This window comes from Atractosteus spatula, chromosome 5 (genome assembly GCF_055471065.1).
Source record: "Atractosteus spatula isolate fAtrSpa1 chromosome 5, fAtrSpa1.hap1, whole genome shotgun sequence".
Taxonomy (NCBI): Eukaryota; Metazoa; Chordata; class Actinopteri; order Semionotiformes; family Lepisosteidae; genus Atractosteus; species Atractosteus spatula.
In genome coordinates this window covers 40,658,651-40,685,220 of record NC_142710.1, presented here as the reverse complement: position 1 = coordinate 40,685,220, position 26,570 = coordinate 40,658,651, and positions in this window count along the sequence as shown.

Here is a 26,570-nt window from a genome sequence, read left to right as displayed (position 1 = left end):
GGTTAATTCCCCCCTGCTCGAAGGAGCACAGGCTCCTGAGCTGGCTAAGCCCCGTTCCAAAGCACTCACACAGGACCGCACCCAGCGTCCTAAGTGCCATGAGAACACCGGGGAAGGGAAAGGGCTAGAAAAGGCTGAACAAAAGGATTCAGTAGCCGCCCGCCTGGCCAGGCTTGAACAAGCTTTATTAGGACAGGGACAACCGCTCCCCAAGGCTGCCGGAAGCGTGAATGAGCTGATACTCTCCACTGGAGGAGGCGGAGACCCGCCCCCTCCCACTCCCTCAGTCTATCTGATTGAGCGGAAGGGTTCCTGCCTGGATGAGGTCGGCCACTCCCAAGCGAGTGCTGACTCCACCCCTGAAGTCACAGAGCAGGCAGTAAAACACAGAGGAAAAGCACGAAGCTTTTACCTCAAGGCTGCCATGGGAGATGTCTTACCCAGTGAGACACTGATTGACACTGAGGTTGAAAGGTGTTTGATGTCACACGGCAAGCTCAAACGGGTAGAAAAAGAAAAGGGTATGCGACTCAGAGTGGAACCTTTGGTGGATCACCAGAAAGGCAAAGTGTGGAAACAGGTCAAGGCTCCTAAGCCTTCTGTACAGAAGGAAAGGGGGGCCAAGAGGCAGACTGTGCTTACACAGTGCCCACCGAACACAGAAGCCTATGCGGAGATTCCTTCTGTTCCCTCTGGACAAGAAATAAAAATATTTTCTTGTTCCCCGGATATACAGGGAAGTCGTGCCCTGGCCAAGGTCCCAACAGCCTCCATGCCACAGGAGCGGTGCTCCGAGCAGCCGCCTGATCCACCAGGTAAAGCACACACCTTTTACATCCCTAAAGAGGAGCAGATCTCCCCACCTGGCGATGAAAAGGAGCTTTCCCTGTGCACCCTGGCACCCAAGAGGGGTCAGGACCACCACCCTGCAGTGGTGGAAGGGATCCAGATGGCAGGAGAGCAGGTTGGTGATGTAGCCCTCGCCCTTAGCCCTGAGAGGTCCTCTATTAGTGAGGATCTGCTTGAGCAGCTGTCACGGGGCCACCGCCAGGTGCCCCTGGTGCAACATTCACAGGTTAGACAGGAGGTCCAGCTGGACGCTGAGACTACTGCGCTGTGGACACACCTGATCCCAGATGCCGATTCCCTCTGCTGTGACCCAGGGAACCTGCAGTCAGGTAACATTATTTCTCACAACTACCAGGTAGTGAGTGAGACTGACCTGATTGTTCCTGCCTCAACGGCAGGGTTGCCAACACACCCAGTCCCCCAGAAGGGACAGGGAATGAAAGCCGAGCCGGTTTTCTTACAGCCACCAGCTCAGTCTGTCAGTCTGAGTCTGACCAACAGTGGTTCAGCCAGACTGGAGCTGGATGGTCAAGTCACCCGCCTGCCAGTGCAGGACATCGCAAAGAGGGGTGTCAGAATCCCCGCCTGCACTGACATGGGCCTGGTGGGTGATAGCGAGTTCGAAGACAGTGAACTAGCTATCCCAGTGCTGGGGCAGCTCCCTGAACCCCTAGCGAGGGAAGGGGGGAGCGAGCAGGTGTCCTACACCCACGCCCAGCGAACGATTGTAAACATGCCGATAGAGGGATTCCTCAATCAGGAAGGGTGCAGGGTGGACCTGAACAGTGAGAATGGGGTAACAATCCCAGATCACTCAGGTGCTCCAGATGACCACTCAGCCGAGGGTCAGGCATGGTCCACCGCTGCACCGCCCCCTGCAGGGTTCCTAGAGCACAGGCATGAACAAATCAAAAAAGCAGATGCCCTGGAAAAGGAGGAGCAGCATCAGCAGCTGCGTCAGATCTCCTCAGATTTCCAGGATGTTGGTGCCCAAGATGCCACATGGCATACTGAGAAAGACACCATGTACACGCTGCGCCAGCTTAGAAAGGCAACAGTCACTCAGAAGGAGATGACTGGGATCAGCCACCCGAAAAGACTTTTGGGAAGACTGATTGCTGCCGCCACTGTTGCACGTTTGCTTTTTCTGGTAGGTTTGTGTGCTGCTGGCACTCTCATCCTGACTGCCCCAAGAAGGCAGGTGTCAGAGATACCAGAGGGTAGTGACAGACTGTATCGACAGCAGCAAAAGTTGGAAAGCTTAGGGAAAACCCTACAGGCAATTTCCTATGCAACAGGGTTAAACCTTATTCCCCAACCAGTGGACATGATTGTTGGTGTTATACAGTGGGTTTATGCTTGTGTGCAACAGGCCAGAATGTTGACACAAGACCTGTTAAGGGAGCTTAGTGCCACTGTAGCCAGTCTAACCACGGCACAATTCCCAACCCACTTGATTCCACTCTTCTCAGTAGAGGAGTATGTGACATTAACCCCATCGCTCATAGCTCACCCAGAAGGCAATCCAAGATTGAATTCGGTTCCAAATCTTGAGATGGGTATGGCTACCAAAGCTATCCATTGGCTGTGTCTAAACGATTCACCAATGAAGGGTGTAAAGCTACTAATGGGCAGAGGGAGGTTAATGAACCCCATGAAGAGCAGGTGGGAAGTAAATGGCTGGTCAGCACACCACGTTTAACTGACACTGTGACTTGTGACAGGCATGATGCAGCTACCTAATAAAACAGTTCCTTTAAGTTCCTGAGGAGGCCATAGTACAGCATGGTAACTTAACACTGTACGGTCTAGAACCAGACAACATAAGACCAAACTTGAGGTCATGGATGCCTTCAGATGCCACACTAAGGAATTGGATAGAAATCCAAGAAACAGTAAGCCCTGAAGAGGTACAGGTAGTTTAGTTTGCTTTAATGGAACAAACCTCCAAACCACCCTAGCAGATACCCAACACAGGTGTTGTGGTTTATCGGGGGGCTGGGAACAGGAACTGTTGTTATTGTAACACTACTGCCAGGTAGCTGGATCATGACTGACAGTGTACTCTGAATGATGTACTCTCACATCAAGATGTACTCCGGGTAGCATGAATGAGTCAAAGGTAGCATGTCAAAAGAAAGGAAGTGACTTCTCCCCAAATATCTACCACAGAGGTATCAGATATTGACAGTGAACTTCCTGATGTGTAATTCCTAGACTTAGATAATGTCTCCTACCGTGTTTATACATACTCCAGATGTTATTCATCCTGTTTGTATCCAATGCTGGTTCTGGTATGAATTCTCGAGGAGTAATGTGGACATTTAAGATTAATGTTCTAATGGCAAGGGACATCACTTAACTCTGTTTTTGTTTTGAAGGCAACAACGCCTCAGGACCTCGTGACCTTCAAAAAGGGGGGATATGTAGCGGCGAGGCTTAATAATAAGGCAGAATTAAGTGTTTCTGAGCTTCCCAAATGAGGCCCCATTTCTCTGTTCATCTCTGTGGAGCAGCCACAGAGAGACCATTCATGCAAGATGATTTAAGGTTTCCTAGGACAGCTCCCAAAGGGGGATGCACTTAGCTAAGTCTGGCTATCATGATCAATGGTCATCCACTGGCGCCTATCAGTCTAGGGAGTGCCGGATGGACATCTGGACTGCATTACTAAGTGTCAGGACTAAGTGACTCATATATCACCTTGATCAACCAATCAGGGACTGGTAGGGCTGAGTAACCCACGTGGGACTCTGATGCCCATGGAACTTTCAGCCAATCAACAAGCTGAAGTTCCTCCAGGTAAAAACAGGCAACACAGGCCTGGAGATTGAGATTCAACAAGATTCAGATTCGGGAGATTCAGTAAGATTCTGGAGAGGATTCTGTGGACTGTTCTAAAGGGAATTCAAAGGAGAATTCCAGGGCAGGACGGCCCAGGAGCAGAAGGCTCCCAAGGGCAGGACATTCTCGCAGCGCGCCTCCTGACCATCCCGAGACTCAGCCCGGACAACCACGGAACGGCCAGTGTGTCCGAGTGCCAGAACTTTCCTTTGTTCTAAGAGTCTAGAGTGGAGGTTGCCAGAGAGTAACCAGCAGCAGGCCTCGTGGACAGGTCAGAACTGTGGACAGCTGAATCACTATTCAGAACTAGCTCTTCATCAGGAACGAACCGGTCCTCTTCCTGACTTGCTGGGATCCACAGTCATCTTTTCTCCTGTGCACAAACTTTGCTAGTTAAAGCCAACACTAACTAGCCGGTCAGTGAGCATCAGCAGCGCACCGTCGCAAGCCGCACAGCACAGCCTGGCACGGAGCCAGAGAGCGCGGATTGGACAGCAACAAGCCTGCAGCTGATTGTTTGTGCCTGCAGGAGATCTGAATCCCCAGAAATTGGATGAGTATTCAACTTCAATGCATTACAGCTCGAGAATTCAATTGTTATCCCAACCAGTTGATATCAATTTAATTCCTAAGAGTTATGTACTTGTTTTGAGTATCTAATGTAGAAGTTGTAACCAAGTTCACTTTACGAAACGGTCTTAATGAATGATATACTGAACGTATGTCCTCTTGATGTGTAACACTTCGTAACTGATTGAATATATACCTTTTGTATTCTGATAACCCTCTCGATAAGATCTGTTAGGTTTATATGCATATTCTATGTATTAATAAATTTATCCTCGTGTATTAGTACCTGTGTGTGCGCGTTGTTTGAGTTATGTCGCGTGGTTGGATTCTAAAGCCATCAAAAGAATCAACTTTGTGATTTACTGCTACAATTGATAATTGTCTCAGTAAATGCCCAAACCCTACAGAACTGGTGCCTTCAGAGAGCCACTATGATTACATATTTGGCGTCCCTGAACGGCTATGAAACACTACAGTATTATCTGGTTTTAAAAGAGTCATATATCCACACTTCCAGCCTGTATTCGTCTCTAAAAGATCACAATCTTGTCTCCTATTACTGTATTTTAAATGTATCTTTCAAGAATTAAGAAAAAAACAATACATAAAAGTGAGCAATACATAATAAATGGATACGTTTGATATTGTAGATTTGAAAGCATATGTGTTTTCATGCCTATAATGTTCTCATCAGTACTGTAGTTGATCAATAAAGTCAATGAGTTAAAAGGAAACTTCAAAGTTGGTGCCTAAGCCATCCATTCCTTTTATAAGTTATTTGAAACAATCAATTACTGGTTATTGTCAGAGATTAAAGGAATTGCTTATACTGTCTGTGTTTCCTCATTACTACATCTCTTACTATTTCCACTGTCCACTGTCAGAGTGGTTGATGAAATTATTACATAATTATTCTCATTTTTGTCAGATAGTAAAGGACTAAAGTCAATTTCTGGTCCATGGCTGGGTCTTCTACTGTCTATCACAGCATGCTACTGGATCATATGGAAAATTATCTATGGAAATCTGGTACCTCCTTTTGTTGGTTTGGTTCCTTCTTCTTTGCTACAAGAAGGAAATTTGTAAATCTTGTACTGTATGTGTTAAATCTGATGTTGTCCCATCTAATCAGGGTGTTCCACAGGGCTCTCTGCTGGGACTTTTACAATTTAGTATTCATGTGCTGCCTCTAGGTCAGGTTATTCACATTTATTAACCTGGAAATCATTGCTATGCTGATGGCACGGGTTTCTGCCTGACATTCTGTTATAGATAAAACAGAACATTCTTATGTTATATTGTCACAAGAATAATGTTACAGTCTGCTCATAGAATTAGAGGCTCATCAGCAATTGGAACCTTAGTGACTTTGTTGGTACCGAAATCAAACTTATGATGGAAGCTTGGTGTTACTCCTGAACCTGAGTTGTCTTAGAAGCACAGGTTAGAAATGTCATATGGGTAGTTTTTTTTGCATCATTAAGACCAGAAATGTTTCTATACAACACTGAAATATTGGTGGGTAGCTGCATCAGCATGTGTAGGCTGCATAGGGTTTATTCCTTGCTGAAAAGAGAAGAAAAGATACACAATGTTTGGGCTGTGGAGCCTTCTGCGGGTGTAAGAAAACAAATATTGAAAGCAAATACTGAAATATTGGTACAGTATATCCTCATTTTGTCAAGATTACTATAATGACTTACTTACTCAGGTATCTTCTAAGAAGCTCTAAGGGACTAAAGCAGCTTGTGTTCTAAAGGTGTTCTTCATCACCATACAGTATGTGCCATCCTCTGTGAATTGCACTTCCTGTGAATTGAATAGTCTAATATTTATGCACAAGGCAATGAATGGTCTAGCTACAGGTTATTTTAAAGATTTATTGCAAGACTACAGTCAATTTGAATTTGGGATCTGCTGATTAAGACCTTAGTCTGCTGACGACCATGCTAGACACAATGAAGATGTACTGTACATCACCATGTCCATGGAACTGCTCAGATTCAATAGAACTTCTGTGACTAGCAACATTTTAAAATTGTGCTTAAAGATTTTTTCACTTAAGCTTTTAATGGTTTTACCAGGTCAATCTGCTGTTTTTCTTTTCTCATTTTACTCCTTTTATGTATTATGTGAGCTCTTGCAAAGTAATTGGAGTTTCTTGAAAAGCACCCATTGAAAATGTATCATTATGATTATATTATGACTTTCCCTTAAGCCACAGAACTAAGAAGACAAGATCCAATTTATTGTTCCTTATGATGTACATTTTCTCTTAATTTTTTTAACTTTAAATGAAGTTCTTCTCTTTATTTTCTGTATCTGTAGTTTTTAATGAGCCCTTGACAATGCAACACTGATCCATGTGTTTTGCTTGGGTATGTATTTCTGTGCTCTCTGACATAATGAACGTACTGGAATTTTCTGTTTGTGTTGTTTCTTGCTTGCTTTGTCAACTGAATTTTTTATTCAACTGTCTAGAGTTTGAATTAGTAGAGATTGATCAAACTGCTGAACAAAACTTATTGCATAGTTTAATGTGCATTTCAGATGTAGAAATGCACACAAGGCTATGCAAATAGGCCTAACATCAGAGGTCATGCACAAGTCTGTTTTTTATACCCTAGGCACTTTGTATGGAGTTTTCTGTGCAAGATCTCTAGAGACCTGTCTTGAACTTGAACTTAGAAGCATATTTTATAGAAGGAAGTCTAAACATGGTGAAAATTGGTAGTCAAAGAGAAAGGGTTATTTAAGAGCTTCTTGTCTGGCAATGCTGAATAGAAAATAACATTAAATAATCCATGTGGGTATGCATGGAATAATTACTGTAATAAGTCACTAATTAAAGTGAAACTAAATACCTTTTTATGTAAAAAATCTACCAAGTCAAATCTCGTGCAGAGCACAACCTATGTGCACTCAATCATCTCTTAATTGCCTCTAATGATGGTGACATTGGTCTATGGGAAAACTATAAATAGATCCACAGGTCCTGTTTTGGAGTGTTGATTTATGTGAAAAGCAAAAAGGTGTGAGAAGCAATTAAAGTTTAAGTGAATAAGTGAATACAACTATTTTACAAAGGAACAAGTAATAGGTGTTGTGCCTGAAGAAGGCTTCCCAGCCGAAACGTTGTTTTCTCTCTTCTCTTTTCAGTATGGAATAAACCTATTACTTGTTCCTTTGCAGACTACGCATGCTGATGCAGCTACCTACCTGAACTACTAATATTTTATTTTTGCTGTTGACACAAATGTACTCTTTGCAAGACCAGAATATTAAATATTAAAGTGCCACATCATGGTCATTTATTAAGTCATTAAAGGTGGCACTGTTCATAAGGATAGGGTGTTAACAGTAGGACCCTGGCTCAATTCTTATCTGGCCTTGCACAATCTGAGTTTCCTCCTTAAGCAATTGAAAAGCAATGGTGAATTACCTTTTCACTTCTCTGCCTATTCGGCTCTGTAGTGAGGCTCCTGGCCCAGAATGGTTGCAACATATCACCAAGGTGATTGAGAGCCCTTGGAATGAAAAGGGCTATAGCAATTCAAGCATTTACTATGTTTAAGTCAACAGCTTCCGCCAGTTATACTGTAGAATGTTTGACAACAGGAAAATGTAATGTGGACATTTGAGATCACACAAATACAAATAAAACTGAATATTTTATTGGATTTACTGTATGCAAGCAGTGATATTTGAGGAAGAAAAATAAATGTCCAAACTGGACCGCATCAGACATTGACAAAGGTGGTCTATAAAGCCTTCTGGATTTTGTGACTAATTTTTGCCAATCTAATTATTAGCGATAGGGCCCTATTTTGTGTGCAGTGGGGCACTATTAAAAAAATACATGCACACTTGAATAAAAATGGACATTGATGCAATAATCTGTATGCTGTATGGCAATGTTGGAGATAAATTGGACATTAGAAGTTACAGTAGACTTCTAGACTGCAAAATTAAATTACAGCCTTAAAGACCTCCTAAACAAGATTTTACAGACGAAAGGCAGATGAGCTGGAGGTCTTATTGGTACTGTATATTATCTAGTATGTTCTTAGTCATTTTGTGTAGGTTGTAATGGTTTACTCATTCTTTGGGTTCAAGGTTTTTTTATTTAAGACTCACCACCCTCCACTCTCCATCTGGCCCTAGATAGGAGCCATTGTGAAGCGATATATTTTCAGATTGTAATGAGTTAATCTGGCAAGTTTTCATCTTTGACTTTTTCTTTCAGACTGTTCTAAAAACGTTGAAGACAGTAGTTGTCATGGATACACAAATTCCATCTAACTTGCTGACAGATCAGTATAAGAATAACCATTCATTCACTATTGTACTTCTGTGTATATTTTGGCATCAGTTCTTTTCTGTGCATCATATTGTTCATATGATAAATTCATGTAGTAACCGACCTGAGCCCTAATGTCTACCAGTTTGTCTGTCTGGTATGGTTTGACACAGATAGCATTACATAGTGGATGACCATTCATAACAAGGCTATATTCAATCAAATGTGACCTTTTGAGAGGTGCTAGACAGATGTCTGAGACTCAGTGCCCAGCATGTGACATAACCTTGAATGTCATTCATCTGCAGACAGTGTCTGATTTCTTTAGCAGAAAGCCCATCAATTCTAATCCTGATACTAATACAAGCCCCATATATTGTCTTCTAGTTTCACTCCAACTGAACATTTTATTATTTAAGCTAATTGATCTGTAACTGATTCTTTAAGACCTTTATCACTTCTTAAGATAATGGGTGAGATTAGTTATTAGTATTAAGCCTGAACCAGTTTGTGGTTTCTCACTCAGATGTGTGGACTATTGATAATCAGGCATGTCAGATACAATGCCCTTCATACTGATGTGTGTTGGTCACCTAATAACAAAGCAGATACTACTTGCTAAACGATTCTGGGTCCTGTTTGCTAAAGGTCTTTGCAACAACACAGCTGCACAAAATATTTTTGAAATCGGTATGAGTGCATAATCAGGTTAAAAATGACCAATTAGCCTCTGTGATCAGTGGAAATTAAGACCTTCAAGTGTGGAGCCTTTAAGCATTGCAAGCATTCATACTTTGCTTTTAAGATGTCATGATTTTTTAATTGTTTTGAAATGTGGTTCCTGCGTATTCCTGTGTGAAATCCTTTTTCGAAATGTTTCACTTGCCTCTTGGTGGCAGTTTGCAGCACGATAGTGACAGATGGTTTGTTTGGGAAAATGCAACTGTTCTGAAGCTGTCGTGTATTGCTGTTGTGACACTTGCTTTTGTGCTCAAATATATACATAACAATGCCTAATCGTGCCTTATGCGTTCTGATTATTAGTCAGATCAGAATACAGCCCACGACGCAGCTGCCAGCTGTGAGCTGCCCAATTCCCAGTTCTTTAAGACCTCCAGTAAAGCAGTCATAAGGAGCAAATGGTACTCCAGAAAACGCACACAAACACCACAGTTTCTGAAGCCCCAAGATGAATCACTGCCTTAACTAGCAGAGTTTTATTTAAATTGATATTTAAATGAAGTTCAGCTCAACACACTTAGCTGGAATGTCAGAGGGGGGCAGAATAAAATTCAAAAGCTTGTCGGGGGTAATTTGAATTAATTTGATTATTTGTGGCGGTTGATTCTTTACTGGAGAATCAATTAAGGATAGCACTAATGGATCAATGGATTAATTAGCACATGTTAAAGTAGAAAAACCACACAAATGCAACTATTGCAGGGTGAGAATAGTAGGGTTTGGGTTGTATTACTGTATACTGTATAGGCTTTTTATTCAGTGTCTAAATAAGCTTTTCTATTGTAATGTATGACCTGTGAATTAATTTCATAAGACATGCTGCAGTGTATCTGAGGAATATTGGCCTGGAAATCAATAGAAGGGTCATATATTTCTGTCATCCAAGTTAAATAGATTACTAGTTTGGAAAAACAGTAAAAAAGCTTATTTTTAAATGCAAATCTCAATTATTTTTATATCCTCATAATTTTTGTTTACCCAACTGATTCACTGGTGGTTGCGTATTCACCATAAATATACAGTCCTATTGAAAATCTAAATCAGTAGTAGGTGATCTTCTCGTTTTCGTGTAATGAATGTTTCCATAGCGTTACATGTAATGAAAGTTGTATTTATTGTTCTACAATTACTTGTTTCCTTTTTCTCACCTTTCTTATGGATGTGAGGATGCAACCTGCATTAGCAATTTCCCAGTAAATGGATTCTACACCTGTCTTGAGCAGCTGTTGGAAGAGTTGTGTGAATGGCTTTTGAATCACACCTCTTGTTTCATTGAGTACAATTGGTAAGATACCATCAGACCCTGGGGAATTATTCATCTTGTGTGTTACTACCCAAACCATTTCTGTCTCTTCTATGCTTATACTGCTTAATGCAGAATTTTGTCCTTCTTCTGCCTGAGGCAGGTTGTTGACTTCTTCCTAAGAGCAGAAGTATTTCACTGATGTGAAATATTTACTTAGTAACCAGCTATTTACCTTGCATTGTATATGAGGCCCATTACTGACTCTCATATTTTGTTTAATCTTTGGCGGATCTTTTTCTTTTTCTTTCTACTGATATCAGTCCTGATGGACTTTCTATTATCCTTTTTGACTATTAATTGGTCTTGCTTCGGCTACAAGATGACTTTACTTGTTTGTGGTACCAAGTAGCCTTCGGTTCTGTCTCTGCTGAGATCAAATATTGCTAAAGTAAATACTGTCCCATGAGTCTAAATATTTTCAAAGCTAACAGTTAGTTTCCACTTGGTGTTTTTGATTCTTGTGCTGCTTTTGCTGCTTTTGCAATGCAATGGGCTACTGGGGCTGCAGCTCTATGGTATGTACTGTATTCTGTGTACTGTATATGCAGTGCAGTCTGTGTCCTGAGTTTAAGTCAAGCTTATTGCAAAAGAGATATCTGCAAATTCAGGACTAGGCACTTCTTAAATAAAGGAGAAGGAATCCTGCACTCTGCATTAGCAACAATACCTTTAATTAGTCAAATAGTAATAAAAATACTGATCTATGGCCTCCAGCAAATATAGAAATCAAAACATAACATAAAGAAAGATTACATTTCTTCAAATGCAGAAGGTAATTTGGAATTTGTATGCAATTAACAATTGTATGTATTACTTACAATGAAATATTATACAAAGAGGAACATTTCTACTAATATTCCATTAACGGAAACAACTCCATTACAATGTTACGTGTTGCTAATTCACTTTTTATGATTAATGATTATCAATGAACTAGTAACACATTTGTATAGTGGGTATAAACAAGCAATTCATTTGTGAATTTAAAGGTCTGATGAATAACACTCTGATTCTTTTTTTAGTTTTACAATAAATGTGATTTTTCTCATTGCAGTTAGTTTAGTCTAGTTAGTTTCTCTATGCTTTAAACCTCCTAAATGCCTCTGATAAAAGCCAGTGTGTGAGAATATTTTGACTTTGTTTTAGGAAGTTGCATTTCTGTCTTGTCCTCCATTGTCCCAGTTAACACCTGTGTGAATTTCCCAAAGGATATTCACAGAAGCACCCAGAGAAACTATTTGCAGACATGATTTAGAAAATAATCACCCAAGGATTTGATTCACTTTTAACTTTGTCCATACAGGACAAGCAACACATTGACCTTAAAATGCACCACAGATTATTCATTTGAAACTTCTACTTCAAACTCTACATCATTCCATTAATGGAATGCTTTACGGAAATTAGTTGGAGGTCTCATCTGGATAAAGTGTCTGCATGGATGGGTCCTTCAGGCTGGGGACTGGGGACTGTACCCTCTGAGGACTGGAGTTCCAGGCATTTGTGCATATTTTACTAAATGCCTCAGGGACTCTCAGGATCCTATGACGCAATAGTACCTGATAGTAGTACATGTGAGAAATGTCTGAGCAAGGGTATATCTTATCATCTGACCTCCAAAGAACATTTAACCTCTGCCTCTTGTTTTCTGGAATACTGTATTTGTCCTTAAAAAATGACCTTGAAAGTAAATGCATATCTATCATTGGTAATTGCTGACCAGTTTGAGGCAATTTTTGTTTTGATAGAAACTTTCATATACTGAAGATTCTGAATAGGACATCAGTACATCACATAGTGCCTTCACATCGCAAGCACAATTTAGACAACTTGGAGACACCATTTTTAGTCATCAAATGTTTAGGAGATGGAGGGAAACCATATCAGTTACAGAAAACTGATAAGGGTTAAGGAAACATACCATATCCTTACAATGGATGCTAATGACCAGAACTGGACTCAGGACCCAAGAACTGTACTGAGACTGGACTGCCAATGACAGGGCAACATAGAATTAAAAAAACAACAACACTGAATGTAGGTACTCATTTGTTTCATCAGTACTTTTACAGTATTTCTTATGCTTTGTTGTATTTGGCAGAAAACTAGTGGCCAAGAAGATTACTTATCTCTGATATTTTCATCCTTCCAAGAAAGTGAAAGAGTGAAAGATCACAGTCCAGTTGAGTCATTGTTGTGGAGTCTATTCTGGTGTATGAAAAGGTAGAAAAAACAATATAAACAAGGAAATAGGAAACATTTTCAAATGCTGGTCTTTGTTTTCCAGAGATTTTTGGTTTGAATCCAGGCTCTTATAATACTGTAGCTCAACTAGGAGAAGTTCTCCTAGGTTGGTTTTGATTAAAATGAGTGTATTAAGTTTGCTATGCAAAAGTAACCCTTCCAAAAATGTAATTCATTGTGGAATCTGTGAAGTTAAAACTTTTCATCCTTTTCAGTCTATTCTGACTTGTGTGGGCTTGAGCTGTAACAAAACAGCGGATAATGATGGTAAGTTTTGAAGCATAAATTCATGTGGTCTACATGTCCGTGATAAAGGTGTTCTACTGGTAAACTAACAATTAAAAATAACAAGTTTAAAAAAATAAGGATGTAAAAGAGAAATTCAAAGGATAATCATTTAAACCAAATCATTCTGATCCCAGAAATTCTTACCTTCCCATAATTTGCCTATTTCAACAAACTTGTAGTACTGTATAGGCTGGTATTTTGCTTGGCACTGGAACTGTCAGTCACTTGTGTTCTCAGTACTTGCATTCATCCCTTGGAGAGGAAATATCTTTGAAATTTAATGGAGCTTCTATTTTTCCCACTTTGAACTGATGTTTAAATACTTTGAAAAAACATCAGTGAAAATAACAGTGCTGCAAACTCAATCGCATTTGGAAAAAAGAAAACTGCTTCCTTGCAGAAACTCAAGTCTTTTAGTTTTTTGTAATTTAAAGATTTAATGCTTGCAATTATAGATGACAGAGCTTTGGATTATGTGCATCAATGCTAACAATCTGGCATTGAATGATATAACATCATAAGGACAGGCTTATGTACTGATGTTTGTTAATCGTTTGATAGAAGTAATTTCTTTCAGCAAAGAGGGCAGTGATTTGAATCAAGCTGAAGTTGATGAATAGTTTAATGGAGTTACTGTCAGGCTGAAAAATGCACAAAGGATCTCAGCAAAAGTAGATGCAACCCTCTGTGCTGGAGGAAATGGTGCTGAATTGTCCATTTGGCACAGGTACCTTACAATGTTCGTGCCAAATGAACTACTGCTCTTGGCTTTGTTACAGACAAGGATGAAGTGACAGTTTAAGACTCAATATCATGTCCAGTGCCAGTAGTCTCACATTACAACACCACACTCAGTGTGTCCTATTTTCTGCTCACACTCCATCCTTGGTGTAATATAAAATTCTTTCAGTCTCCTTCACTTTTGTTATTGATCCCATTGTTTTTGTGCTTCAAACCACAAAATGAACATCCTAAAAATCTTATAACTATAACTGTTGTGAGCCTTACAGGAAAAATACTCAAGGACTTGACTGAAAAGCAAAAGATTCCCAAATAATTAATGATGAATGTTTGTAGGATTCTGTACTTATTTTGGCAGGAGGATTTTTGTAGAAATACACATTTTCTGTGCAATTTGATGTGCCCTGATGTGACAGCCGCATCAAAACTGTTATTTTGTTTTACAGACATGCACTTGTGACCCTGTATTTGTGACCCTGAGATTAATATGAATGGTACAGTAGGTGCAATACAGTATAGTGCTGCCTTGCAATGTTGGGAATCTGGGTTCAGTTCTGGACCTGGGGAGCTACTGTATGTTGTATGTTCTCCCCATCTTCATAGATAGATACTTTATTGATCCCATGAGGGAAATTGCAGTACAACAGCAGCTTTACACAGACAACACAGCCACAGTGTAACGAATGATACAACAATAATAGTACAATACATACAATACAATCAGTACAGTGAGGGGTGCACTAAAAGAGTTACTCACAGTCCGGACATACAAAGAACAAACTAGAACAGAACAGTATGCAGAAAAATCATATAACACATATGGATATGTGAATTCATGTGGTTTTTCTCTGGGTGCTCTGTTTTCCTCTCACAGTCCAAAAACATGATGGTAAATTAATTGACTTCTGAGAAAATTGCCCCTAGGTGTAAATGTGTACGCGTTTGTGTGTCTGCCCTGTGATGGACTAGTGTCTTTTCCAAGGTGTACCCTGTCTTGCACACGTTACTTGATAGACTCGGCACTCCCTGAACCCTGAATTGGAATAAGTGGTTAGAAGTCGAATGGATGGAAGTGCAATTTGTTTTATTTTTGGGTAATTCCCCATATTCTTATGTTCATATTAAAGCAGAAACTTGCCTTGTGTTAAACAGTGATTTTAAGAGATCATAAGGACTGTATGTGGACACATACTGTATATTGTTTCGGAGTGGTTATTATCATATGGCATGGACCTGCACATTAAGTCCTTGTAGAATAGAAGCAATAGCACAGTATGGACTATCTCAAGTAGGTGCTGACTCTGGAATCCAAAGTGTAGGTTCTCAGTTCTCGTTCCAAAGATTACTGAACCATTTCAGTGATGAACACCACAAGAGAATGCTGAAATGCCAAAACCTGTTGATCCCAAAATGGACTTTAAAAAAAAAAGATTTTGCAGAAAAAATACATTTTAACATTCCATTGAAAGCTTTCATTGGAGCTCCACAAGGGATTTCCAGCATCAGTGCCATAGAAGAGCAGCTGTGTCTCTCCCCAGACACCCACTCATGCACAAATGGGGCTGAAGTTTTGTCCCAGAGTGATATTTAAAAAGTTCATTCTTAGTCTTGGGGAAAGTGTTCTGCCAGACAGCTGTTGTCTGCTTTGTTTAACAACAGTGAGCTCACTCTAGGACTCTCTTCACATTAGGTCAGATGGCTATAACCTTTTGCCTGAAGATTCCCAAATCCATCAGGTTCTATTGGTGCCTTTAATCAAGGGCTAAAGATCAAATTATATTTGAGTTTCTCAAATAGAATTTCTTTCAGTTAAGTGACTGATCTGATGGGCTGAAAACCAGAGCTTGATGTAACTGAAGAATGATAAAGAACAAAAACAACAGAATAAGACATAAGGTTGTAATCAGAAAATATTGACACAGCTGGCAGAAAATAACTAGCAGAAAATATGGCAAGAGAAAGGGAATTTCAGCTTCCGACAATCCATAATCAGAACTTGGTCTGGCTTCAGTAGAGCACCTTTTAAGACACAGTATCGGGCCATTGCTGTTATAATTATTTATTCCAGAACACCACATTTAAGGTAATTTGTATCACTGCAGGTGCTTCCTTGCTCCCTCATTTTCCAAATCTTGACCAATGAGTTTTGTTTCCAGTACGAACATGAGAAAGATTTCAAACAGGAAGAGACCATCTAAGAGATTGTAATAGTTTTTTTTTCTTGGTAGCTTGATGATCCAAGGAACTCACCCAACTATTGTCTTGGAATCACCAGTCTTGTGAAAAAGTTCTACACTGGACCACAGGAATACCATTATAAATCTTCAATAAACACATTTATTGTGGTATTCCTAGTCCAGTACAGCAAGGCAAAGTGAAAGAAGAAACTTTCACAAAATGAATTGGCTTCATTACTCTGCTCTCCTCCCCACTGATAGCTGATGTGTGGTGAGCGTTCTGGCGCACTATAGCTGCTGCACATTGGTGGTGGAGGGGAGTCCCCATTACCTGTAAAGCGCTTTGAGTGTCCAGAAAAGCGCTATATAAGTGTAAGCAATGATTAATTATTATTATAAACTACACTGCTACAATATACAGTACCATTATTGATCAGTGATAGGGGACTGGAAAAAAATATATTTAATTATATATTTTTAATTCATGTCACACACTGTTATATATGTTAAAGACAATATTATTATACAAAGTGTCTCCCTAATCTTAAAGTCTTACCTTTTAGCACAAATGTGCAGAAAGATGTAGAAACCCACTCTGCAGTGAAAAAGGTTAAAAACAGAACTTCTGTTAATAATTAACTGTATGGAGCGTTCTTCAGTTACAATTGCTAATGAGCTCTCAAAAACGTAAATGCAAACTGATTGCAGCTTCTGTTTCTCATGATTCATTCTTCATTAAAATCAGCGATAGGAAAATAACCTTATATGTAGCACTTGTGATGGGAAATCAATTCAAAAGATTTTGCTTTTCACCTAATGAGTGCCTACCTCAGAGACAGACGTGTCTGCCTTCTGTAGCTTGAAGAATTTCACGCGTCTCTGATGCAACAAGTTGGATTCACATCCGATATTACAGCCTGTCGCACTTCATCACATCAGAGGTTTAGAAGTCCATATGGTTTCTGTAAAGGCATTTTTTAGAAGTAAATTGAAATTTATATTTCTTTATAAGATGTTTGCAGGAGCAAGCTGGGAGATTCAAAGACAAAACACTTTGCAAAGGTACTGTATATGTGTTACAGTATATGAAGGGAAGATGTAATACTGTATATAAGAAATTCTTTTTAATGGATAATGCACTCCAGTTCTCACTGGATTTCACCTTTTACACTTTGAATGACATTAAGACATAGAAATATGCATTTGAGTTAGTCTAGGTAGTTTCAGCCATGGCCCCAAGGATTCCTTTGTCTTCTAGTTTTTGTTCCCGAGACAGCTCTTAATAAACTAGGACAAATGTTTTTAAAAGTTTTGCTTAATTCTTTGTGTTCACAAGTTTCATTCTGGTGTGTGGAATGTCAGTAATTGGGAGTGTTTAATACAACTTTATATCCCTGGATCTGTTATTTACTTAACAGCTGTTCAGATCATTTATAAAGTTATTTTGAATTGCAGAAACAGTAGAAAGATCTAACAAGCAACACATTCAATTAAAGAGAAATTAGCCCCAGTGATCAAGATCAAGGGATTGAGACAGAGGACTACCAGGTTAGATAGTTGTAATACCAGGGAAATAAAAAAAAAAACAAGGAAACGCATGGGTCAATAACAAGAAGATAGTAGACTGAAACCTAAGAGAATTAGGAATGGGGAATGAGCCTATGGAAGTGAGCTGCTGTTGCCCTTTGTCACCTGACCAGTTATGGGAAGATTAATGGTCAGGTGAGTGCTTAAAAGGCAGGAAGTGGAGAGTTTAGGGGTCATCCAGTGATATCTGGAGGATAGAAGATCTTCTTTGTACACCAAGAGTGAGAAGGACTGACTATGGGACTTGCAAGATGGGGTTTTACAATATTTGAAGAGTGTTTGTGTAAGTCTTAGGACAATCTAAGACTGGAGTTTTGTGAAGAGTCTGAGAGAGACTAAAGTTGTTTGTTTTGATGCTAATAAGGAGCTTAGCTGCCCGATGTTAGTTAGGTACTTGAATTCTAGTCAGGAGTTTCAGAAGGGAGCCAGGCTTATGGTTTGTGTATTTTTGGTTTTCCCTTGCTGAAAATAAGATCACTATTTCTGAAATGTATGGCTGCATTTTAATGTATCTGTTGCCCTGGAGTCACCTACTGTATCTTAAGGAATCCTCTATGGTATGCCCAATGGGCTCTCTCACCACAAAGACCCTATCCAGCAACAGGTGGTTAGAAATAGGATCCCACCACCTTTTATGGGACCAGCTACAGTATGTGGTGCTAGCCAAAGACTTAGCAGAGGAAACAAAGGTTTTAGTGAGCGGAGCTGGGATTACTTATCTAAGTCGTATAGTCTATATTCGTGGTCGAGGTCAAGTGTGGGTCAAAAAGCCAGAAGGACAGGACAATGGATTTCTTGATGTAGAAGTCAAAGCAAAGGTAGCTTAGTGATTGTTAACTCAGTACTGAGCATAGGGACATAGGTGAGTAGCCCTTAAGTAGTGATTGTCGGGAGGTATGATGCAGGATGAGAGATGTGGTTGGGTAATTTGTGCATCAGCGTTTGTGGGAAGTAGCATGGGCTTGTCTGATTAGTGAGATCTGTGGCACAGGTGTCTCCAGCCTCAGATCCTGGAGGGCCGAGTCTCTCCTTTTGTTCCAACCTGAATAATCAAATCAATTAAACAATTAACCTAATTGTTTTATTAGTCTGACAAATATGGGATTTTTCTCAAGATTTCTTATAGATTACTTAAAACATTCACTTACTGTAATTAAAGTTGCAATTACTTACAGGATGTATGGATCCTGGTTAGAAGTATTAAAAATTATGCAATGAGACCAACTATGTACTGTAAATGACAGTTTATGTGCAAAAAAGTCACTCCAGGACTCTCTGGGAATTCAATGTATTGTATGGAGGCAAATCAAGATACCAGGATGGTAAAACAAATCAAAATGTTTGCATTAGCAAACTGGTTGAAGATACAGAAGCTGAGTTATTTTTATGGGAAAGTCAGTTAGAGAAGCCTCCCTAGAATTGGACTAATTGGACAAAGAAAAAGAGAAAACCATGATTTTCCTTATTTTATTTATAAATCCTTACACTTCTCTGAATTGTAACCTGTAATACATCTGTATATCTGCCTGTATTACACAAAGGAGGTGGTAGTGGACGGAGACAGTATCATGAGAGAGGGAGCCTTGGCTATATTTATTCCAAGACTCTACCTTCAAACACTTATTAATCTTCAGAGAGACAGTGAGACCATGCACACTAGAATGAATTTGTAGCTCTCTATGTACCCTGACCTTGCTGTGGTGAAGGTGGATGCAATATTTTCATTGCCAAATAATACAGGGCACAAGGAATGATCAGAACCTTAGAATGTGCTTACATACAACAATGCCCATTTTTATTAAGCTATTTTTTGGTTTTATAATTGAAGTGTAAAACATTATAATTCAAGCAATGACAGCAAAGCTTGAACAAACTGCAATTCAAAGATTCTAATGATCAGTTATGCTTTATTTTCTTTTGGTTTTTTTCTTTGTGCTGTCTGAAGTGCAAAATATAAAGTGATATCTTTTTTTTGTTCCTGTATTGCATTAAATGATCTCCAGGATCAACATTGCTACTGGCCCTTGAAAATTGTGATGCTGGATACTGAAAATTATTACCTTGAGGTTTCAAAGCAGCCCAATTTGTAAAAGCCTGTGCTGCAGGTTTCAAATATGACCTCTGTTATTTAAGCTAATTTTGTTTCAATTGATGGATTATGTTGGATTTTACAGTGCTTTAAAAATTATTCACATCCTTGCACATTTTTTGCTTTAGAGCTTGCTTTCATGACACTTAAAGCAATAATATTTGCTATACACAACCTACCCCAAACATTGAAAGTATACAACAAAAACAGAAAGATACTGTATATTAACAACAAAAAATGAAAAGTCATTATTAAATACGTATTTGTTTCTCTGGAAAATGTAAATTTTTAAACTATTTTTTGTGTGAAAAGTTAACTTCAGGAGCCACACAACTGGTTAAGTGGTAATAGCAGATTATATTATTTTAGAATAACACTTGTCTCTGTGAGGTTCCCTGATCAGGTAGTGAATTTCAAGAAAAGACTCAATAAAATAAGACATTATGAATAACAAGGAGCTTTCAAATCAAGTCAGGGATAAAGTCATTGAAAAGTCAGGAGAAAGGTACAAAGGATTTGTAGGTAAAAAAACAGTCTTTTCAATCAAGAAGTGGAAGGTGCATTGTACTGTTCCACATATACAGTACAGTACACTGCCTAAAAAAAGATTGTTACTCCAAACTGAGCAGTCATGTAAACAGGTTATAGAGCTACCTTGAGGCCAATAGCCACTTTGTCTAATGACATTTTCAAGTCTTACATCTGCTGCAAACTCAGCACAGTGGATCACTCAGTGAACACCATCCCTACTGGCAAGCATGGTGGTGGCAGGATTATGTAAATCGATTGCCTGTCATCTGCACGGACTTGTCAAGACTGAGAGGAAAATGTATACAGTACCTGTAGATCAAATACAAATGGATGGGCATTTCTTAGAAGAAAATTCTTCACTCTGCTAAAGCATTCGAACTCAGATGACAGTTCACCTTTCTTACTTAAAACAAAAGGCCAGAGCTACACTGAAGAAAGAGAATGTCCTTGAATTGCCCAGACAAAGTACTGACTTGACTCTACTAAGAAAATGTGGAAACACTTAAAATTTGCTAGTCTACAAGCAGTCAAACAATCTGAGAGAGCTTGAACAAATCTGCCAAGAAGAATGTGCAGTGATCAATGTGAAGAAAGCAGTGATCAATGTTCAGAGATACTGACCCAAGTCAGTTGTAATGAGTTGAGTTGCAGTTGTAATTGCTGACAAATGTACTGTACATGAACCAAATTTCTGAGTTCTGAATGCAATAAACATATTTCATATTAAAGATAACCCAAATACAGAATTCCCAGGACAGCGGTTCACATATTTGCGAGTAACATCAGACTGTTGTAGGTGCAATGTCAGCTAAGGTTTCTTCAGTACCTTTGTCAACAGTGACTCCTTTGTAGACAGCTAAATGCCACAGTAACAGTGTTTATCTAGCTCTAAAACTTCATTCAACTTAGTTTCTATTGACAGATTAAGCTGGGTAGTTCATTTGTCCTAGCACAGGAATTTTTGTTCCCTTCAGTTCCAATGTATCAAGTGCTGCACAATTAGTGCAGTGCCACAGAACATCTCTAATATTGAAACGTTCATGTCTTGCAGAACAAAAATTGCTTTTTAATGTTTTTTATGAAAAGAAGGAAGCCAGAGAAACCTTTGTTTGCCATTGTGATTGAATCTGATTCTTGGGTAGGCCTGTTCTCACCACCAAGATTTCTTACACCCTCATATACACTGGCAAACTCAAGCTCATTCAGACCCCAGGTCCATCTCATGGGTATGAGTGCAGACAGCTTTGCTAATGAGAACCTTTGGTGTTCCTCCTCCAAGTGCATATTTATTAAATATGAAAAATATACTGTCTTTCTCCTTCGTGAGAAAGGAAACTACGCTGAAGAGGGTCACAGCAAATAATTTAAGCTCTAAGTGCAAAACATAAAAATTCTATTATTTAATGCCAAGTTCCCAATTGTTTTCTTGTGTGCTTTTCTTAGTATTTGTACTTACTATACTGTAGTAGAACAAAACACTTATGTTCTTTTGTCCATACGTCTAAGCAGAAATGAAAGATCTAAACTTTGCATGTTGTGTACAACACTTTTTGCATTTTAAGAACTCTATTTGAATTTGTTGATTCACTGTGCTTTCCTATTGCATAGGGCTATTGCATTAACTTTCTAAATGTTTGTAAACTTTAGAGATTTCCAAGAATGTTGAGTTACTTAATGTGAAGTGCAAAGGTGATTACAGCTCGTGTTTTGTGTGCATAAAATACTCGGAATAAGGTAGCACCAATAACATATGTTATCTGATTCTAGTTTGTAGAATGTAGATCACAAAAACAAAGGCTTCTGAAATTAAGAGAAATTGTTTGGATTTTTGGAATTTATTAAGAAAATGTAATGATCTAGAATGCTTGTTTAATTTATACATTAGGTCTTCAAGCAGAGAGACATAAAAAAGAGACAACACGAAAGTAAACAACATAAACAAGAGAGCTACACGTGAGACATTGCCACGGGACCGCACCATCTTGAATCAGCACTACAGCGCCTGCACTTTCTGCGGTGGTTAAAGTAATGCGGTATAGGGAAGCAGCTACTCATGAACTTTTACTGCAGTCTCATAGAAAGTGGTACTACTGTGTGGTACAATAATACTGCCATGACAAAAACACTACAAAGGATTGTGGCAATGACACAGGATTTACCATCAATTGGTGAGATTCACACTATCCACTGTTGAAACCTGGCCACAAACTCTTCTCCCCCCTGCGCTCTGGCAGGTGGTACCACACTATTAAAGCACTGATCACTAGAATTAAGAACAGCTTCTACCCTACTGCGGTATACATCCTTAACAGCTAACAGCAATGCCTCAGACATCTGCATTACGCACGTTTTGCATTATGTTTGTAATGCACATTGTGTGCTGTTGTCTGTTGTACTGATTGGCTGTATGGTGAATGTCCCGAGAGATCAGCACAAATAAGGATTCCAATGTACATGTACATTTGTCAATAAACTACTCTACTACTCAGGGAGAGCTTTTTTACTGTGTTTTTGTATCTCAGTTATGTTCTGAAGAAATAACATCAGGTCAGTGTGCAGAAAATGTCAAAATGATAACATTTCATTTGGGTGTTAGAGGGAATCTTGAAGGGGGTATTCAGGTTTATTTTGATTAGCTTTCTAAGGAATTTTCATGTTTGGAGACAAAACAGTTTTAAAAAGTGTTTTCAATCACAGAGCCAGGAAGGTTGTAAATTGGAAAGTCAAAATGGTTTGATTTTCTCTTTGCAGTTCAGAATCATGCTTCTTGTCAATTAGCTCTTGTTGCTGCAGGTCACCCATCAATGTGCAGTGATGCTGCCAGCAGGCACCTGTCACTGGGATTTAGCAACAAGTCCAGAAATTCCTCTCAAAACCAGACTTGCTCTTGCAAAACCCTGGTCCTGTCATAGCAGATGGCATGGATAAGAAAAATAAGACAGACTCAACCATGAATTTTGCCTGTCAGAGTTGTTTATCTTCTGCCTCCTGCGAGATCATGGCAAGCAGTGAGGTCATTACAATTCACCTCCAGTTTGAAACTATGTAGGCATAGTTGCGGTGGCTCTGTGGTTAAGGATCTGTGCCTGTGGCTGTAAGGTTGTTGGTTCATATCCTGCAGCCAGCAGAGGAATCCTACTCCGTTGGGCCCCTGAGCAACGCCCTAAACCCCAACCACTCCAGGGGTGCTGTATAAATGGCTGACCCTGTGCTCTGACCCCAAGCTTCTCTCCCTGTCTGTGTGTCTCATGGAGAGCAAGCTGGGGTATGTGAAAAGACAAATTCCTAATGCAAGAAATTGTATATGGCTAATAAAGAATGGTGAAAGTGGCCCAGAAGATCATGGGCTGTGCTCTCACCGAGGTTAACCAGCTCTATGAGGACCGCTGCCATGGTAGAATTCTGGCCATCCCCCAAGGACAATCACCACCCCAGGCATGAGCTCTTCACCCTACTGCCCTCAGGCAAGAGATCCAAAAGCATTCAGACACTTACCACTAGATTCTTCAACAGCTTCTATCCACAAGCAGTGCAATTGGCGAACACATTTGGCCATGCCCCTCAGACCACAGCTACACCATCTACCTCATTATGATTTATTTATTGCACATCTCCAGTCAATGTTTACATGTCTGCATTGTTTACTTGTTTACTTGTACATTGTCTGCTGTTTGTATACTGTCTTGATGCACTGTCTGCACTTTGTGTTCTTACACTTGTTTTAACAATCGAGAGATGTTTTGTAAGTAAGAATTCCATTGTACCAGTACATGTACCAGTTACATATGGCAATAAAGTTCAAGTAAAGTGATCTTATATCCATATTGCAAGGGCCTAGTTGAATAGGCATACTATTCTCTATTGGCTGAAGGGTTCAATCTTGGGATAGTGGCATCAGCAGGAAGAATAGGGAATGCTGAGAAGCTGACCTTTGCACCTATTCCAATAGGAATCACCAGAGAAAACATTTTTCTTTCATGCAGATGGTTTTATCTTCAGAGCTAAAGCAAGAAACTGAAAAAAATTTAAGACGGGCATCTTGACCCCAAGAAAAGGCATCATTGGACCATTCAGCTACTGTAGCTTTTTGTTAAATAGATGTAATATGAGATGAGATGTTCCACTAAAGCCCTGTAAATAAGCAGTACAATTGTGTTCACAATGTTAGAGAAAATGTATAGCTGCTCTAGAGTTAGTCCATGAAAGAGCAAAAAGATACATTCCTGGCCTTAAGGAACTGAGCCGCAATGCTATAAAAGAATTAAATCTTTTTACTCTTAAACAGAGAAGACTACAAGGAGACCTGATGTCAAGTATTCAACATCCCCAAAGGAACTGACAAAGTCAGCCCAATAGATGTCTCCAGTTTTAAGACTGAGACATGAAACATACAACAGGGAAATACAAGAAAGTGTATTTAAAATGTAGAGCAGGAGGCACTTTTTTCACTAAAGAGTTGTGGTTGCATCTCAAATAAGTGTGACAGACATGTTTTAATCTATTATCCTTTTGAGAAATGGCTGGTTCAGATCCCCAGATTAATTAGCTACTAGCAACAAAATAAACTACTGTAGATGGGCAAATTTCAACCTCCAATTTGAAACCTTTTTTTGTTCTTGGAGAAAAATAAAGTGCTACAGTGTGGCTGAGGGAGCAGTTTGATTTCTAGCAAAAAAACCCAAGCGTACATATTAGGTCACACTTGCAATTGACACTCTACAGTACATTGATAAACAAATCAAATTAAAACCTCTTTTGTGTAGTACAGGTCCATGCTCACATTGCATTGCTTTAATATAATTTTTTGTTGGTTTTAATATGATTTTATCAGTTTAATTGGAATGCGGATGTACTTTTTTACTTTAAGCAATCACAGTTCACTGCCTTTAGATAAGCTGCTGTCAAATGAAATTCGTCTGCTTCACTGCAAACTTACCAAGGGAAAAAAAGGAGTTCTTAATCTCATGAAGACCTGATTTCATTTCCCTCTGACTGTTTTTGTTGAACTGCTGAATTAAAAAAACAAAATATAAAAGTTTTTTTATAAATATAATTTTTTAAATAGTGTACAATTATACCTCTATAATTGATCTGTTGGCTTTTGTAGACATAATGTAATAAAGAAGCTGGATGACAATAGTTTGGTTATACCACAGCCAAACAGTAAAATTTATAATAACATTTAAGTGAGTGAACAATACACAAAAGTATCAGTGAGTGCTATAAACAATGAAGTCTACTGGTACAGAAGAAAAAGCCAAAATAAGGCCCATTTTGCTTATTTAGTTCATAGCTTAATGATCCAAGAATCTAACCAAGCTATTTCTTAAAGAACTCCTTGTTGTCAAAATACAAACAATACACAGAAAAACAAGTAACAAGTGAAGTCAGACAATTGTACAAAAAACAAAAATCAAGTTAAACAGTATAAAAATGTTTGGATTTTCATTAACACATTAACAGCAACTGTTTCATTACTTCCACCCAAGAAAACACACATTAAAAAATCACCATCAACTTAGAGTTGAAAGGGACAAGAAATTAAATTGCAAACACATTTGTCTAGTCATAAAAGTCTTTGCTACTAATCTACTGTATGTATACAATTATTTATACAACAGGGGATGTGCAAAGCATCCTAGAAAGTTGTGTGCAAATCACCATAGGAACAATTTTATAAAATTATGAAGACTGCCTTCAGGACTGCTTTGGGGGTATTGTAAAAAGAGTCAATACACTAATTCGCCAGCATATTAGGAATCCCTAACAGAGTAATGCATCGGTCCTTGTAAGAGCTGGCATTTATTTCACAGGGAAAGTTTTGTAGTCCTATCCCATCAAAGTCATGGGGCAGGATCATTTTCATTTGAGTCAGTGATGTGTATGACTGAATTGTTCCACAGATTTTCTCTGGCTTTCAACTGGGTCTGGAGAGTGTTCTGTCTAGGAAAGGCAATGTACAGTAAATACATGTCATCATTCTCAAGTCACTTCCTTAGTCTTAGAGATTCTACGTGTTAGAATGAAATTCAACAATGAAATTCTTGATATTTTGGTAGGTGAGTGTATTTAAACAAAACAAAAAAAACGTTATTGTTGTGACTAGTTGATAATTTGTGGCATAAGAGCAGTACAAAATACAAAGTTGACTCTGGTTTGCTTGTAGAGAGCTTGTGTCAAATCACCCCTTTGAAGCTGCTGTTAGCTCAAGCTTTTGATGTTCTCCAAGAAGAGTAAAGCTCCTGAAACATCTGTTTTTCACTTTAGACTTCTAATACTCTTTCCCTGCCCAAAATTATTATT